The sequence below is a fragment of the Eupeodes corollae genome, chromosome X (assembly GCF_945859685.1).
Source record: "Eupeodes corollae chromosome X, idEupCoro1.1, whole genome shotgun sequence".
NCBI classification, from domain to species: Eukaryota; Metazoa; Arthropoda; class Insecta; order Diptera; family Syrphidae; genus Eupeodes; species Eupeodes corollae.
This window is the reverse complement of record NC_079150.1, coordinates 1,567,351-1,581,508: the sequence shown is the minus strand read 5'-3', so window position 1 is coordinate 1,581,508 and position 14,158 is coordinate 1,567,351. Positions and strand designations below refer to the sequence as shown.

Below are 14,158 nucleotides of genomic sequence, written 5' to 3'. Positions count from 1 at the left end.
CGCACAATTTCGCATAAATAAATGTACTAAATACACACATTAAATAGAAAAGTATTAGTAGATATTTAAATCAAAAATACTTAACAAAAACTTGTTAGACAAAGTTCAAGCATCTTTTAAGGGAGGTTCAAACACAAGTAGTTTACAGAACACCTCTAAAGTCACCAATTGCTTATTAAAAACATAAAATAGATATGGATTTGAACCGGAAAATGGATTGTTATGAAAAGAAATAAAATAAATATCAATTGTATGCATAAAATGGAGATACTAGAATAGGTTTTCTGATTGTTTATCGTTATAAGTTTTTAATTTTTAGTTTTAATCGTACGTTTTGTCAAATGCAAACAAAAAGTAGAAACACCCTCTTTTTATGGTTATTTACAAAAAAGCAATAGAAGAAGGAGTTGCCAAATATTCCACCGAAAAGTTTCGATACTAGATTAAGTTCCATTTAAAGAATAACATGCAAGGCTTAAAGGAAAAGCTTTTAACGTTGGTATAGAGTATAGGCATTCAAAATGTCTAAATTTTAATGGTTGGTTTGGTTCTAAATAAAAAGAGAGAACAGCGCCCTAGAAAATAATGTGAACTTATACTCCGGTTGAAAGTTTATTTTGTTTTTGTATTCATCATCTTCCCTTCAAGATTTATATTGTCACTCATCTCTCTCCCGACCATTTACTCTTCCAAACAAAAATAAAATTCATATCAATTCCTGAAAATTGTCCTGAGCACAGGCCGCAAAAGGATTTCTTTTTTCTTTGATATTTCGTGCCTTCGGATATAAGAGTCGGAAGTAACAAATAAATAATAATTTGAAAAATATAACTTTGGAATCTATTTAAAAAATTATAGTTGTTTTTGTATTGTTTTTAATACCTACCTATATAAAAAGAATGAGTAGTCGTGTTAAATAAAAAGAATAATTTTGCATGTAATTTGAATTGATATATATATATATTTAATATATTTATGTATGTATATAACAAATGTATATATACTAAAAATATATATACTAAACCATATATTTTGTATGGGTATGTACTAATATGTGTACATGGAAATGGTAGTTAGTTAAAAACCAAATTTTTGTGTGATATCACACACGCATTCAGCACCAGCACCGAACCGAAAATAAAAACAGAAAAAATAGTTTTTTTTTAATAAAATTCAAAAGTGAAATGCATACAAAATGATCGTGTGTACCGGCTCCAACGTATTTGGAAAATCGAAACAATTTTGTTTTATTGGTTGTTTAAGTGTTTCAAAAGTTTAAGTTTGATTTCATTGTTTTTAGTTTTACAGATTTTTGTTGGCAAAGGAGCTTAAATAGAAAAAGTTTTGAATAAGTATTTTGGTTACATAAATTTTGTGATAGAGTCAAATATAGTGCGTGGGAGAGCTTTTAACGCTATAACAAAAATATTGTACTAGATTCTAAATCTTAACTGTGTTGTTGAAGTCCTGAGCCAGTCAAGAAAAAGGATTGCGTGATACTGAAACTGTTTTGTGAAAAGCTCTCTTACACCCAATAACCTGCTAGAAGCTTTGTGTGTGTGTAACGATTACAACATCTCGTTTTTTATTTATTTTTTTTCTCGAAAGTGATTGTGTGCGAGCAAGAAGATAAGTCTTAGCATTGCTTACATTGATGACTTAAATACCGCCGAGGAAATATTAAAACGAGAAGAAAAAAGAAAAGAAATATCGATTTCCTTATTGTACTACATCGCTATCATAGCAACTTTTCTCATTGGCATATATAGTTTTTTTTTAATTTTATTTCATTCTTCCTAAAATCGTACTTTGACGTTATACCGTAGGTATCACTCGTTAATGTCTATTCCTGCATCCTCGTGGCAAAGTAATTTATTGATAGTACCTTTTAAGAAGAAGGTTTTTGAAGACTTTTAAACCACTATCTTTTCAAAATTGTCACTCCAATTCCAACATATGCGTGTCGCACTAATTTTTTAAATATAAAAATATAACGATCGGTTTGTGTTAAAAATTGTCTTTTTCAAAAAATATGTAATATTTTTTTTTTTCTCTTTCAAAAACAATTCAATCGATTTTTTTTGGAAATGAAAAAAGTGTTTACTATGAATGTTAAAAATTGATATTACTAGAGAAAGGGAAGTTCTTTGATAAAAGAACGGCTATTGATAAGACCGGTAGGTCGGTGGTGTGTGAGCGTGGATTGTGGATAAGCAGGAGTGTGCGCCTCTCTTCTCACTGAGAAAATTTCTACGAGAATAATATAAGAAAAAGTTTATATGCGAGAGTTAGCAGCGTGTTTTGTCTGTGGAAATCGCACGTGAAGAAGAGTGTGTGCGCCACCCTTCACTTCTATTGAATAATTTCCGGGTGAGTTTTTTTTTTTCTTTCAATTTTCGAAACTTAAGTTACTTTTTTAATTATTTAAAATTAAGTTGTTTAATTTTGATTGCGTCTGGAGAATTGCTTGTTCCAGAAAAAAAATTGCTTGTTTCAACGCCTAATTATTACCTCACCGCACCCTACGGATGTAGACTCTGTCACCGCACGAATGTAAAATATGTACCTACTTCTAAAAAAGTTGATGAATCCTTAAGCAGAGAATTATCTGTGATTTATTATTGTTTAAAGAAGAAGGTAGTGATATTTTTTATTCTTACAAGCACAAATATAGGTATAAATATTTTAATACCTACATTATGAACAGAAAAAATAATATCCTCTAAAATAAGGTCGCGTATCCATTCGATCATTGATATCATGTGTAGTAGAGGTCAACAAGAAAAATACAATCTTATATTGTAGGTATTTCCAAAAAATACTTCGCCATGACATAAATTTAAAAAGACAAAAGCATCTTATAACGATTATCAAGCAGATGACATCATTTGGAAATAATTCAATTTGAGGATTTTTTTTTTTTTAAACAGAAGGTAAAGGTTTTGAGATTCAAAACAAATAAAAGTGGCAAATAAAGTTGACTTTGCAAATGAAATGTTTTTTTTTTAAGAGAATATAAAAAACAGTTATTTAAGTTTGTCTTATTTGTATGTTCCTTTCAAGGGATGAAAACTATAGTATTAATGAAGTAATCAATTTTCTTAACATAAAATGATTTTTTATTGAAAAAACCTCTTCTTTGCATATGTATTTTGGACTTTTAATTTTTTAAAACCAAAACTACGAATTTCAAACATTGAAGTTAATCCAACAAAAAACTACGGATTCGTCTTCTATCCCTACATTAAATATGAACAATTCATGTTTTTGTAGCGTTAACTTTATTTTTGTATTTAAATTAAATTTGTAAACCCTTAAGTGACAACATTAATTTAAGCAAAATGTTAAACAGAAAATTATATTATACTAAACGACACTTTTTATCATTGAGCTGGTTCAAAGGACTTTGAAGTTAGGCATGAGTTACTAGTATCTGATTTTGCTAAAAAATTGTCTTCTAATTTAGGCAACTCCATTCCAAAGTACCCGTGGTGTGATTGGATTATGCTTAAAACTGTAGGCCACCTCCATCTCCGACAACATTAGTCGCACACAGGAATAGTTGAGGGTTGTAAGTCTCTAGGCCCTTGTTCTCAATGCACTGTTCCGCTTCCGCCACCTAATTTTTTTTGTATTCGAAAGTTGACTGGAAAGTTAGTTAGCCAAGAAAAATCTCCCTTACAATGAAGCCAAGTCTGCTTATGTCAATATGTCAGCTGATCATTATTATGGTTTATTTATTTTCTGCACAATTGTATTTAAAGTTTATTTTGTTACATTATTAATTACTTGTACCTTGTGTAGGGAGTTTTCTTGTGTTGGTACGTTCTGCATGATAGACTGAAAGTAAAAGGCAGTCAAGTAAAGTTCCAAGTTTTATATTAAAGATATCTACAAAATTTACTTGCCACTAGCTTTGAAGAAATAACGATAGTATGTAATTTTCCACTCGATAGTGCCAAAATCTCTTACAAACGAAACTTCTGAAAGGACTAGGGAATAATTTTATTTCTTGCGTGGGTATGGGAAACCCATATTTCACAACATGATACCTTTTCACAAATTCCTTGTAAAAAAGTGATGTCATTGATTTGTTGCTGATCATATCGCGCATTATTTTGATTTAAATAAAATTAAATATTAGGTGATCTGTCCATTAGTCATACATTGAGAATTTGACATATTAAATTTGTGGTGCTAAAGCGCACTTATCTTTGGTTCAAAATTAAAACTACAATTTTCAGAAAAACTTGTTATTTTGGCAGCCCACCTATGCAGGTCGTATATAATCTGGTTCCCATATGCTTCGATTATTTGGCCTGACTTAATTGGATTTCCCTAGTAGGTTAATTTTGTAAACTGCCTGGCACCACATTTGGTTTTGAATATTAAAGATGTTTTTGATGTGTTGAACCTTATGATTATTATTGGGCAATTTTAGGTGACAAAAGAAATATGAAGGTAAGGCCCGATAGTTGCACTTTTTTCAAATGCATGAAATCGAAAATTCGAAGCAGATATGTGGATCCAAAATTAACATGGCATTGACGGTTTACAACACGGTTTTGGAATTCGGTACGCCAAAGATCATTTATGATATGGGTTGTGTTGCATGGCGGCGCTACCCTGCATGAATCAGAAGTCAATTGAAAAAAATTCGTTGACCGACATTTTTTTCCAGTCTCCCAGCAACTGTAAACTTCTGTGGATGCGTTAGTTTATAAACGATATTATGCTGCCCAGAAAAAGAGCTATAGAAACGGTTATTTTGTTTCCTAACGATGTTGTGGGAAATGTAAAGCACTTAAGATCGAGTTGGTAAATTCTGAGGTTTTGTATTGAGTTTCGGAGAAAGTTGTAGAATTTAATTATATCAGTTGTACCTTGTAACCTTGGAAAGATTTTAAAAGTGAGCTCTTAACAGGTGACAGTTTTTTTACTGCAACTTTTCAACATCTCCGCAATGTTTCATGGCTGTTATTATTTTATCACATAAACGATGCTCAAAAAACATTTTAAAGGTTTTCATACAGACAAGTAATTCATACTTCTTAAGGACTCATATTTAATTCCTTTTGGTTGGAACTGGCTATTTCAAAAGCAGGTTGTTAACATACGGCATATCTTGACAGCGATTTAAAACGGGGTAAAAGATACAATATATATATGTTCTATTAATATGACCTTTAGCTTATCATTTATTTAGTACAGTTAATTTCGTAAAGTGAACAATGAACACATTTGAAATAGGGTTACCTGATTTTTAAATTATAATATTGTCTTTTAAAAACAAAACAAACATTTTTTTTATCTTTAAACTAGCTGACCTGGTGAACTTCGTATAAACTACATACATCGTTTTTATAAAACCTTTGTGATGACTGGTTGCACCACGTGTGTTTGAGATACTTCGTTATTTAATTAACATTTCAAACAAAACTAAATAGTCATTATTAAACTTTTTTTTGTATCAATAGAAAAAAATCTATGTTTTAAGTTCAATTTTTGCGAAATTCCAGTACCCGTGGCATGATGGTTAGTGCGTTGGACTGTCATGCCGGAGGGCTTGGGTTCAATTGCTGCCTGTTCTTTTCGCGGGTACTACGTCTTGCGAAGATTCGTATCGACTGCTTTAATGGAAAACAACGTCCAAGTTTATAATTGACGTATTGAGGTCATCGACATCTCTGTTTTTCGTGGAATAACCGGAAGAGTCTCACGAAAATCACCTGACAATCACCGGCTATCACAAAGATCTTTTAAAGTTTTATCTTCTAAAAGATAAAGTAATTTCTTGTGGGCCATCGTACATTCCTCTCAACTAATTAGCCTGCACAACTGAAAAACTTTTACCATTGCGCTCGTTATTCATATATCGGTGGCGATGTTGCGAGTTGGTGTCTCGTTTACTTGAACGTTTAACGGTAATTTCAACTCCTAATGTGCGCTTCCCTTCCCCCTTGTAAGAAAATTGCTGCTAATCTAAACGATCTCAATCATATTAATAGAATCAATCTTTCACGTTTCGTAAGGGACTTAAACTGGTTTCATTGAGCTTAGGAGAAAACCATAAGACTTATGTGGTATCACAATGGGCCATTAAACTGGCCTTAGTGTGTCCTATTCCATCACGGACAGCCTCTTTAACATATCCTAACGGAATTTAACTTGCAAATTTCATATCAAACGGTATGCAAAAAGTAAAAAAGTTTCTGCCGAATCTAAAACCAACAAAAAATATTGCCTTATGTGAATTGTAAAAAAAAAACAATTGATTTAGTTAGGCCCATCACTTATTTGTTTCACCTCAGCGAAACCATGTGGATTGTTAAAAGATCAAATTTTCAACGTGGCCCATATTCAAAAGGCTTTGTATTTGTCCAGCGAATGAGATTTTACAAACATAGTGAAATAAATATTTTTTATTAATGTTGCTCAATGAATGAAAATTCTTCTAGTGCTCTGAACAAAAAATAGAAGAAAGTGCAGTACCCAAATTTTCAAAATTTGCTGTTAGCGTGTATCATCCAGCCTTGGAAGGTGAAAGAAAGACACGGTTTTTCCTTTTATTTTTTACCTTCCGTAGCTGCTGATTTAATCCTGACTCTAAGCATCGAAATGTTGTCTTTTGTCGAAGAGGACATGCAAATAAATGATAGTGAACCAAAGTACTCATAAAAGTTGTATAATTATTATTATTTTCTTAATATAAGGCCCCTCAAAATAATAAAATATCTGTGGGTTGAACTTAAAAGAAACTCCAGGGCTAAGAACTGGGACATCTCATGGTTTAAATTGAAAACAAATTGATGGTATTCCACACTTTTCAAGACATGTGTCAAGGTTCTGCTACCAAAATTGAAGGTCTAACGACAATGTCTTAGAATAGCCAACAATTTTTGGGAGTTAATAATTCTATTAAAATAATACAATTCTTATTTCGTTTCTATTTTTTTCCCTGTGCAAAATAGTGGGAAATACTTTTGAGATGTTAAATGAATATGTTTTCCTTAAAGTATGGAAAGTTAAGAGGTTAAGAAGTTTAAATTGCAATAGAAGTTGTAAGGAAGTTTTTTTAAAAAAAAAAAAAAAAAAGAAACTACCTACTCTGCAAATTAGCATAACCCCAAAAAGCTTAGTAAATTATAACAATTGGGATGCCGCCCACATTGATAAATTTCGATTTGTCATTTTTAAAACTGTAGCAATATATATTCATAACAATATTTTGTGCGAGATAAATAATTTTAATTCAATATCTTAATAAATTCTCCTTATATTTGGGTCGAAAACATTTCTTATTAGTTTTGTTTCAGGTTGTTTAGGTTTTCGAGTTTTGGTAAAAAAGTTGTCAGTTGAATTTTCCTAAAAAATTGTTAAAAATTACGAACAATATTTAAAATATGATGAAATAACGAAATTTTTAGTCGAAAATCAGTTAGCAATTTTAATAGCATTCCTTAAAAGGTTCTATTTCTAACTATTTTTTTTTTTAAGAAAATTTTTCACAGAATCAAATCATTTTGAAGTCCTTCGTTTGTTCATGAGATATCGAGAATCAAACTTTAGGATTTTTTATAAAAATGTAGATGAATGTCGAAATCAATCTTTTCCATCAGATGAAAGTAGTTTGAAGTCTATATCTTAAATTTTTGAAAAGATATTTGAGTCGAAAAACAATTTTCACTAACTTTTAATAATGTTAAAAAATGTCTTTTTTAGGTTTTTATTTTTTGTAAAAAAAACTGTGGATTCTGGGATTCTGTGGATTTTTAGGTTTATAAAAAAACGTTATTTTTTTCAAAATTATATCGGTTTGTTATCGATGTGTAACACGATATGTAATATAAAATTTAATTCAAGTCCGTAGCAATATTGGTTCGTGAGATATTTTGGGTCAACCAACCTTTTTTGAGAGTGCTTTTTGTATCTTTCTACCTTATAATTTGTATAACAAAATTTATTTTAAGTCGATATCTCTACAGGTTCTTGAGATATGGACGAGGACGACGAAAAGGGCTTCCCGAACATCCAAACGCACACACAGACATCCCTCTTAACTTTTGTATTTAGATTGTAGGGACCTTGAAACATCGCAAAATGACGAAATTTTCAATTCGACAAATCGGACCGAATTTAAACAGAGTATTCTTGGTATTTCATATAAAAAAATGTATAATTCAATTAGATATTTACAGTTAACAAATAGTGTATTATTAAGTGAGGATGAGCCGTCAATGTTACTCACACACTTTTTTTCGAATGGACGACAAGATTTTATAACGGTTTTTTGTAGAAACGTCAAAAACAATGATTTTTGACAAAATAACTGAAAGTGTTTTCCACTTTATTGTAAATAATTCCCTTATTTTTAATATATTTTTTATTCTCCTCATATAGTAAATGAAAATGATTGTATTTGACCTCTCTGTAAGATACCGTTATCAAATCCTGGCGGCCAAGTTATTTCACTCTCCCCGAAACAATTTGCCTGTGTAGACATACAAAATATTAATCATATTTGCAACATGTACTCCCTTAATAAAATTAATATTTGAGTACGTTTAGTTTAGTAATACTATATGCGTCATCATAATTGGAACATCCTTATTTTTTTCTTGACCACATGTTGGTGATGAATCATCGGTTTTTAAAGCCTCTGTGTATGTACATATTATGTATAACTACGTAAAGTTTATATAAACAAACAAAAAAATCTAACTAGGATGTCTTTTAGGATGCGAATGAGTCATAACATTCATGTCATTAAGCACTATGTTATTCATGATGATGCCATTAGGCATATACAGTGTCGGGCAGAATTAAAGAAACTTAATTTTTAATTTAATTTTTGATGTAGGTATAATTTTTTGAAATTTGTTTTTAATATCTTTTTATATCCATTTAAAAGAAAATAATTAAAACAGAATAGAGCTTGACAATCGTTTTTTATTCAGCCCGAACTCAAGCAACTTTAAAGAAAAAACAATTGTTTTAAATTTCTATACAGCCATCACGACATGAGACATATGAAAGTTTTCTTTTTTAATCCCATTATGATTCAAAAATTTAAGCACAAAAGAGACATGTTCTAAATTTGTGTTTTTATTATTTCCTCAAAGGTTGTTAATAAAAAGAAAGCAATTTTTAACTGTTTCTCATATACTTTAGGAGCCTGGCCGTTGTTAAAAACTTAACATCTCTCCTAATATTTCTCATTCTATTCATTTGAAAGACAAAAACTTTCTACAATAGGGCACAGCAAAATGTATGAAAAACTCACAAGAAACAGCACTTAAATCTCTAAATGCCTTCCAGTGGTAAGTTAACTCCAAGTTAAACCCAGATCTAGTTAATCCTGGTTAAATTTTAACTGAAAAGTTATAGATTCAGTTGCCAAAAAACTATTGAAATCGATGGATTTTGACTTTCATTTTGGTTCACAGCTACCAGCCGTTGTTTTTAATCTCATTCGTTGTTGTGTCTTCAAAATAAATAAAAGAAATTCAAACTTTGTCTGCAAATAAATTATAATTAATTGGTCGCGATCCGAAAAGTTTTTTTCTTCTCAAAGAAGTAAAACTTCAAATTTCGCTCAGGAAAGAGTTTTTACATTGTTCCACAAAAAGAAACATAAATAACTTTTCAATTGCAATTTCAGTATCTGTCATGAAAAACCAGCCTTTGATTTGATTTAATGAAATACAAAAACATTCACTTATGTGATGCAGGTATATCGAGAGAGGCTGCAAAAATGCATGAAAATGTTAGTTTCTTTCAATATATGTACTGTTGTACATTTGAAATGATACAGCTTCCGGTCCACAATCACATATTCACGTGTCATAACTGTTTGTATTATTGCTTTAGTGTCATATATATGCAGGCACGTCTTTAACTGTGTTCAGTGGTGGAAAAATATTGATAAAGGATGAAAATTAAATTTTGGCCATAATTAACCATTTAAAAGAAATAATTGTAAGTACTATTACACTGGTCAACAAGGTTATGTAGCTCACAATCAAATTAAAATTTGTTAAATTGTTTGATGACCTTAGTTCGAATCCGACTTAAAATGCAATCTATTAAGGTAGGTTTTTTGAGATACAACTTGAAAAAAAAATGTAAATTCTTGAAATAGTTTTTGTTTATGTAAAATTTGTGATAAATCTCCAAATCTTTTACTTCAATATTTCGCTTAAATAATTTCAGTATTTTATATATTTCTTTCCAAAATCCTCATTAGTTGTTAGTCTTGACCTTCCCTACATGAACCTTAAAAGAATGCTGAACCATTTACCTATGCTTAAACGGATCTTTTCATTAAAATGCAAAACAGTATAAAAGCAATGTTCGCTCTTATTAAGAATTCGTATTTGAAAACAAATATAAAGATAGGTTTGATATGGGAATTTATGAGTTTAAGTCCATGTAGATAGCTTAATCAGACTGCGGATTCGGAACAAGCGACAAAAAATGTAAAACTATTTCATACCGTAAAAAAAATAAATTCAAGGTTTTTCAAGGGTTTTTTATAATCACAATAATTGAAAAATAATTGTCAAGAAAAATGATTTTATCTCCAAAGAATTATATGCAACCACAAATAACGTTTTTGACATCTGGTAAAATTTTAAGAAGCATCGAATTGACAGTTTTTATACAAAACAAAATAAACCTAAAAAACATTACTAAATCTTTGTTAAAATAGATTTTTGACTCAAACATCTTTTCAAAAATTAAAAATATTGGCTGAAATGCGATCATTTTATTTCTGTTGACGCTTTGCAGGAAAAAGAACAAGATGAGTAAGTAAAATAATTGAATATTTATTAAATTGTTGTCAAAAATAAAATGTTCATGTTCAAAAAAAAACTTGATTATTTCTGTCATTCTTTCTTTTTTGATGACATTTATGAGCCCGTTTTTGATATTGTATATCTATTTTAAAATACTGTATACACAAAATACTGCATGATCAAAATGCTGTATCTTGTGATTCAAAATTCTGTAATAAGGCTAAAAAATAAAAATCGGTTTCGACTCAAGTAATAGGAGTATAAAGACTTAAATCATTATCTCACATAAAATATTGTTACGAATGTTTTGTTAAAGTTTTAAGCAAGTCAAATCGGCAGACGCGATAGGAAGTTATCAGAGTGGTTTGCAGCCCAGCCTTTTTTCTGACACCTCAGAACTGTTTGGGTCTTCAAAATGATTTACGTTATACCAAAAAGATAAAGATTTTTACTTTATGGAATCATAATACAATATTTCGTAAATATTATAAACAGCGTGTTAAGAATTAGTATGCATATTCATAAGGGTATATTTTAAAAACGTCGTGGCCTAATAGAGAAATTATAAGGTGAAGTCTCCATTCAGGACAACAAATTCGTTTGAAAAAGTGTTGATTTTTTATGTAACGCTGGTAATGTTTGTATTTAATAAAAGAAAGGAATAAACATTTTGTTTTTTTTTTCATAAAACAAGTATTTACTTCATGTTGAAATAAAGTTAAAAAACAATAATATAACATGACGATACAAACTTTTTAATGAAATTACTTATCGTTTTAATTATTTTTACACTACTGTATGTACATACTATGTACGTTAAGGCAGTATGAAGGGTATGGACTCTCTAATTTTCCAAATTTACGTAAGAAGCTTTTATACTTTCAATCCTGGATTATAACATATTTCTCTGTCGCTCGAATATAGAAAAGACAAAAAGAGCTTCCCTAAACATAATTAAAAATTGACCAATAGACTAGACAAATAATACAAACCCATTGAAGCCATTACGACTCTTTTTCGTATTAGCTATTTTTAAAACAGTTAGAGATGACGTAGACATTTTCGTTCCCATACACAGAAGAAATTTTTAATCAGAGCATCTCCCGTTATTTAGAACACTATCTTCCCTATGATGTAACATCATCATCGAAAATTAAATTTGTTTAGTATTGAAAGATTCAACTAGAAGCTTCTTATGTCTCTGCGGACCTTTGATATATTATTACATTTTCCTTGTCATATATTCTCAGCCGCCACCAACTAAAAAATCGTTTTTCTTTCTCTTTTTCTCTCTTGCCTTCACTCATTTTCCAAACAATATCGACAGAATTCTAAACAACCTAACATACAAATTCTGCTGTAGGTCATGGCAAATGTAAGCAAAGTAGTTCTATCGGGGGTGTCGTTTCGTTACAAGGAATTTTCCGAAAAGCATACAAATTTAAAAATTTCCGTATCCTAAGAATTTAAAGCTGAGAGAAGCGTCAAAAGACGATGATTTGGTATATTTTATTTTAATTGGATTCCTTCTTTAGTGACGTCATCACATATTTTAGTAAAACACTTCATACTTTATGGTACAAACTTATTTTTTAAGTTAAAAAAAAATATCATGCAACATATATTTGTCATGCTTTTTAACTTAATAAATGTGAAAAGAACTATGGTTTAAAGGAAATATAGAAAAAAGTAATAAAATGAGACTTTCTGTGGCGACAGCACTGTTAAGTAAGGTGGACATCAATATACTACTAACTTGCCTTAATATTGTAAAGTTCACGTTCAATGTTCAAGTTCCGTAAGGACTTCAATTAAAAATATAAACAGAAATTAACTCAATTTTCATATGAAGGCACTCTCCTTAAACTATAACATTTTTTCTCTCTTTTCTCGACTAGTAGAGACCTGCGCTATTCAGTCAAAACATTAACACATGAGCTGATGTTTTCCAACCTAAAAGATGATGTTACCGTTTATTTCTCCAGAACTGAGAATTCATTCCTTACACAATCAATCTTTAAATACAAAGAAAGGTTTCTGCAGTGTTGCTTAGTGAGAGGAAAACTAAATTTTCTAATCCTATATATATTTTTATGTGGTTTCTTGTCTAATGACCCATGAAAGGAGGCCAATAGAAGTACTACTTTAGTTATTACCAAAACAAAAGGATGACTTCATGGGAATTATAAATTCTTTTTATCCTTAAATGTGTAGAGTTGGGTGGGTAAACAAAATTTGGATTTTTTGTTTGTACTCGTACTTTAAATAGATTTTTAATAATACTGAAGTGTTTTTCCTCATTTATTGACCGTTATATTAAAATCGTCGTCAAATTAAATTTGTTTGGGAACCGATAGCTTTTTGGGGAATGAGGTTAAATTAGGTCATAGAGAAATTTTGTCTTCCTCCAGAACAAAATTTCCTTCGATAAAATAACCATACGTTAAATCGAAATTTTCGATATTTATGTTTATTAGGTAGGTAGGTGTATCGAGAAAGGAAACAATAACAATTTTACTGCTACTATTAATCCATATTGTATTGAATTTCCTTTCGTCAATTATCCAATAACAAAGGTGGCGTCGGAAAATATTCTTCTAGGTAGGTAATTTAATGGGAAAATAAATATAGTTATGCAAAATTTAACTTGCTCTTAAACCATCCAAAAATATGAAACTGAAAACATTGCAATGGTTTCCAAAACTTATCTATGAAAAAGGCAGAGTGTTTGACTATAATTAGTTAGTTTTTGCGAAGAGGAATGTGAACGATCTAACTAATTTTGATTGTGTTGATATTTCACAGCATGAAAAATTCCTTTTAGCATTCACACTCATTTCACTCAAAACATATAAGGAACAAGAACAAAAAATGTTTGTATGAAAATACTAAACAAAATAGTGAGTATACGCCTAAGTGAACCTCTATAAAAAGAAATATAATCAGCCCTTTCTCGAACTCCACTGTAATCGAAAACATATACGAATTCCAAAAAACCGTATTTCGAGATCCGTTTGTAATGCAAAATTGTATGGGATTTTCCACTTCGAACGTATTTGGCAAATAATGACATGTACAAAACATTGCAGAGATGTTCAAAAGTTGCAGTTGGAAAACTGTATTAACCATTTCAAGATCCCACTTTTGAATTTTGTCCAAGCTTACAAGGTACAAGATATGTTATGGAATTGAACAAATAAATGTGTTTTCATGATACCTCAAAAAGAGATTCTACAACTTTCTCAAGAACTCAATACAAAATCTCAGAATATGCCAACACTATCTTAACAGCTTACAATTTCTCAAGACAACGTTAATTAACGAAATTACCGTTTCTAGAGCTCGAAAATCACCATGGG

At 30.3% G+C, this 14,158-nt stretch overlaps 2 protein-coding genes across 3 annotated transcripts in view; one reads left to right on the top strand and one right to left on the bottom strand.

Moving 5' to 3' along the window:
* Positions 1-14,158, bottom strand: part of LOC129953197 (glutamine--fructose-6-phosphate aminotransferase [isomerizing] 2) — a 233,214-nt gene that overhangs the window by 70,318 nt on the left and 148,738 nt on the right. The gene's annotated exons all lie outside the window — the stretch shown is intronic.
* Positions 2,063-14,158, top strand: part of LOC129953195 (plasma membrane calcium-transporting ATPase 3) — a 127,316-nt gene continuing 115,220 nt past the window's right edge. For both annotated transcript variants that reach the window (XM_056066105.1, XM_056066101.1), the window contains exon 1: positions 2,063-2,370. The gene's annotated coding sequence lies outside the window, so the exon portion shown is untranslated. The remainder of the gene's footprint in view (positions 2,371-14,158) is intronic.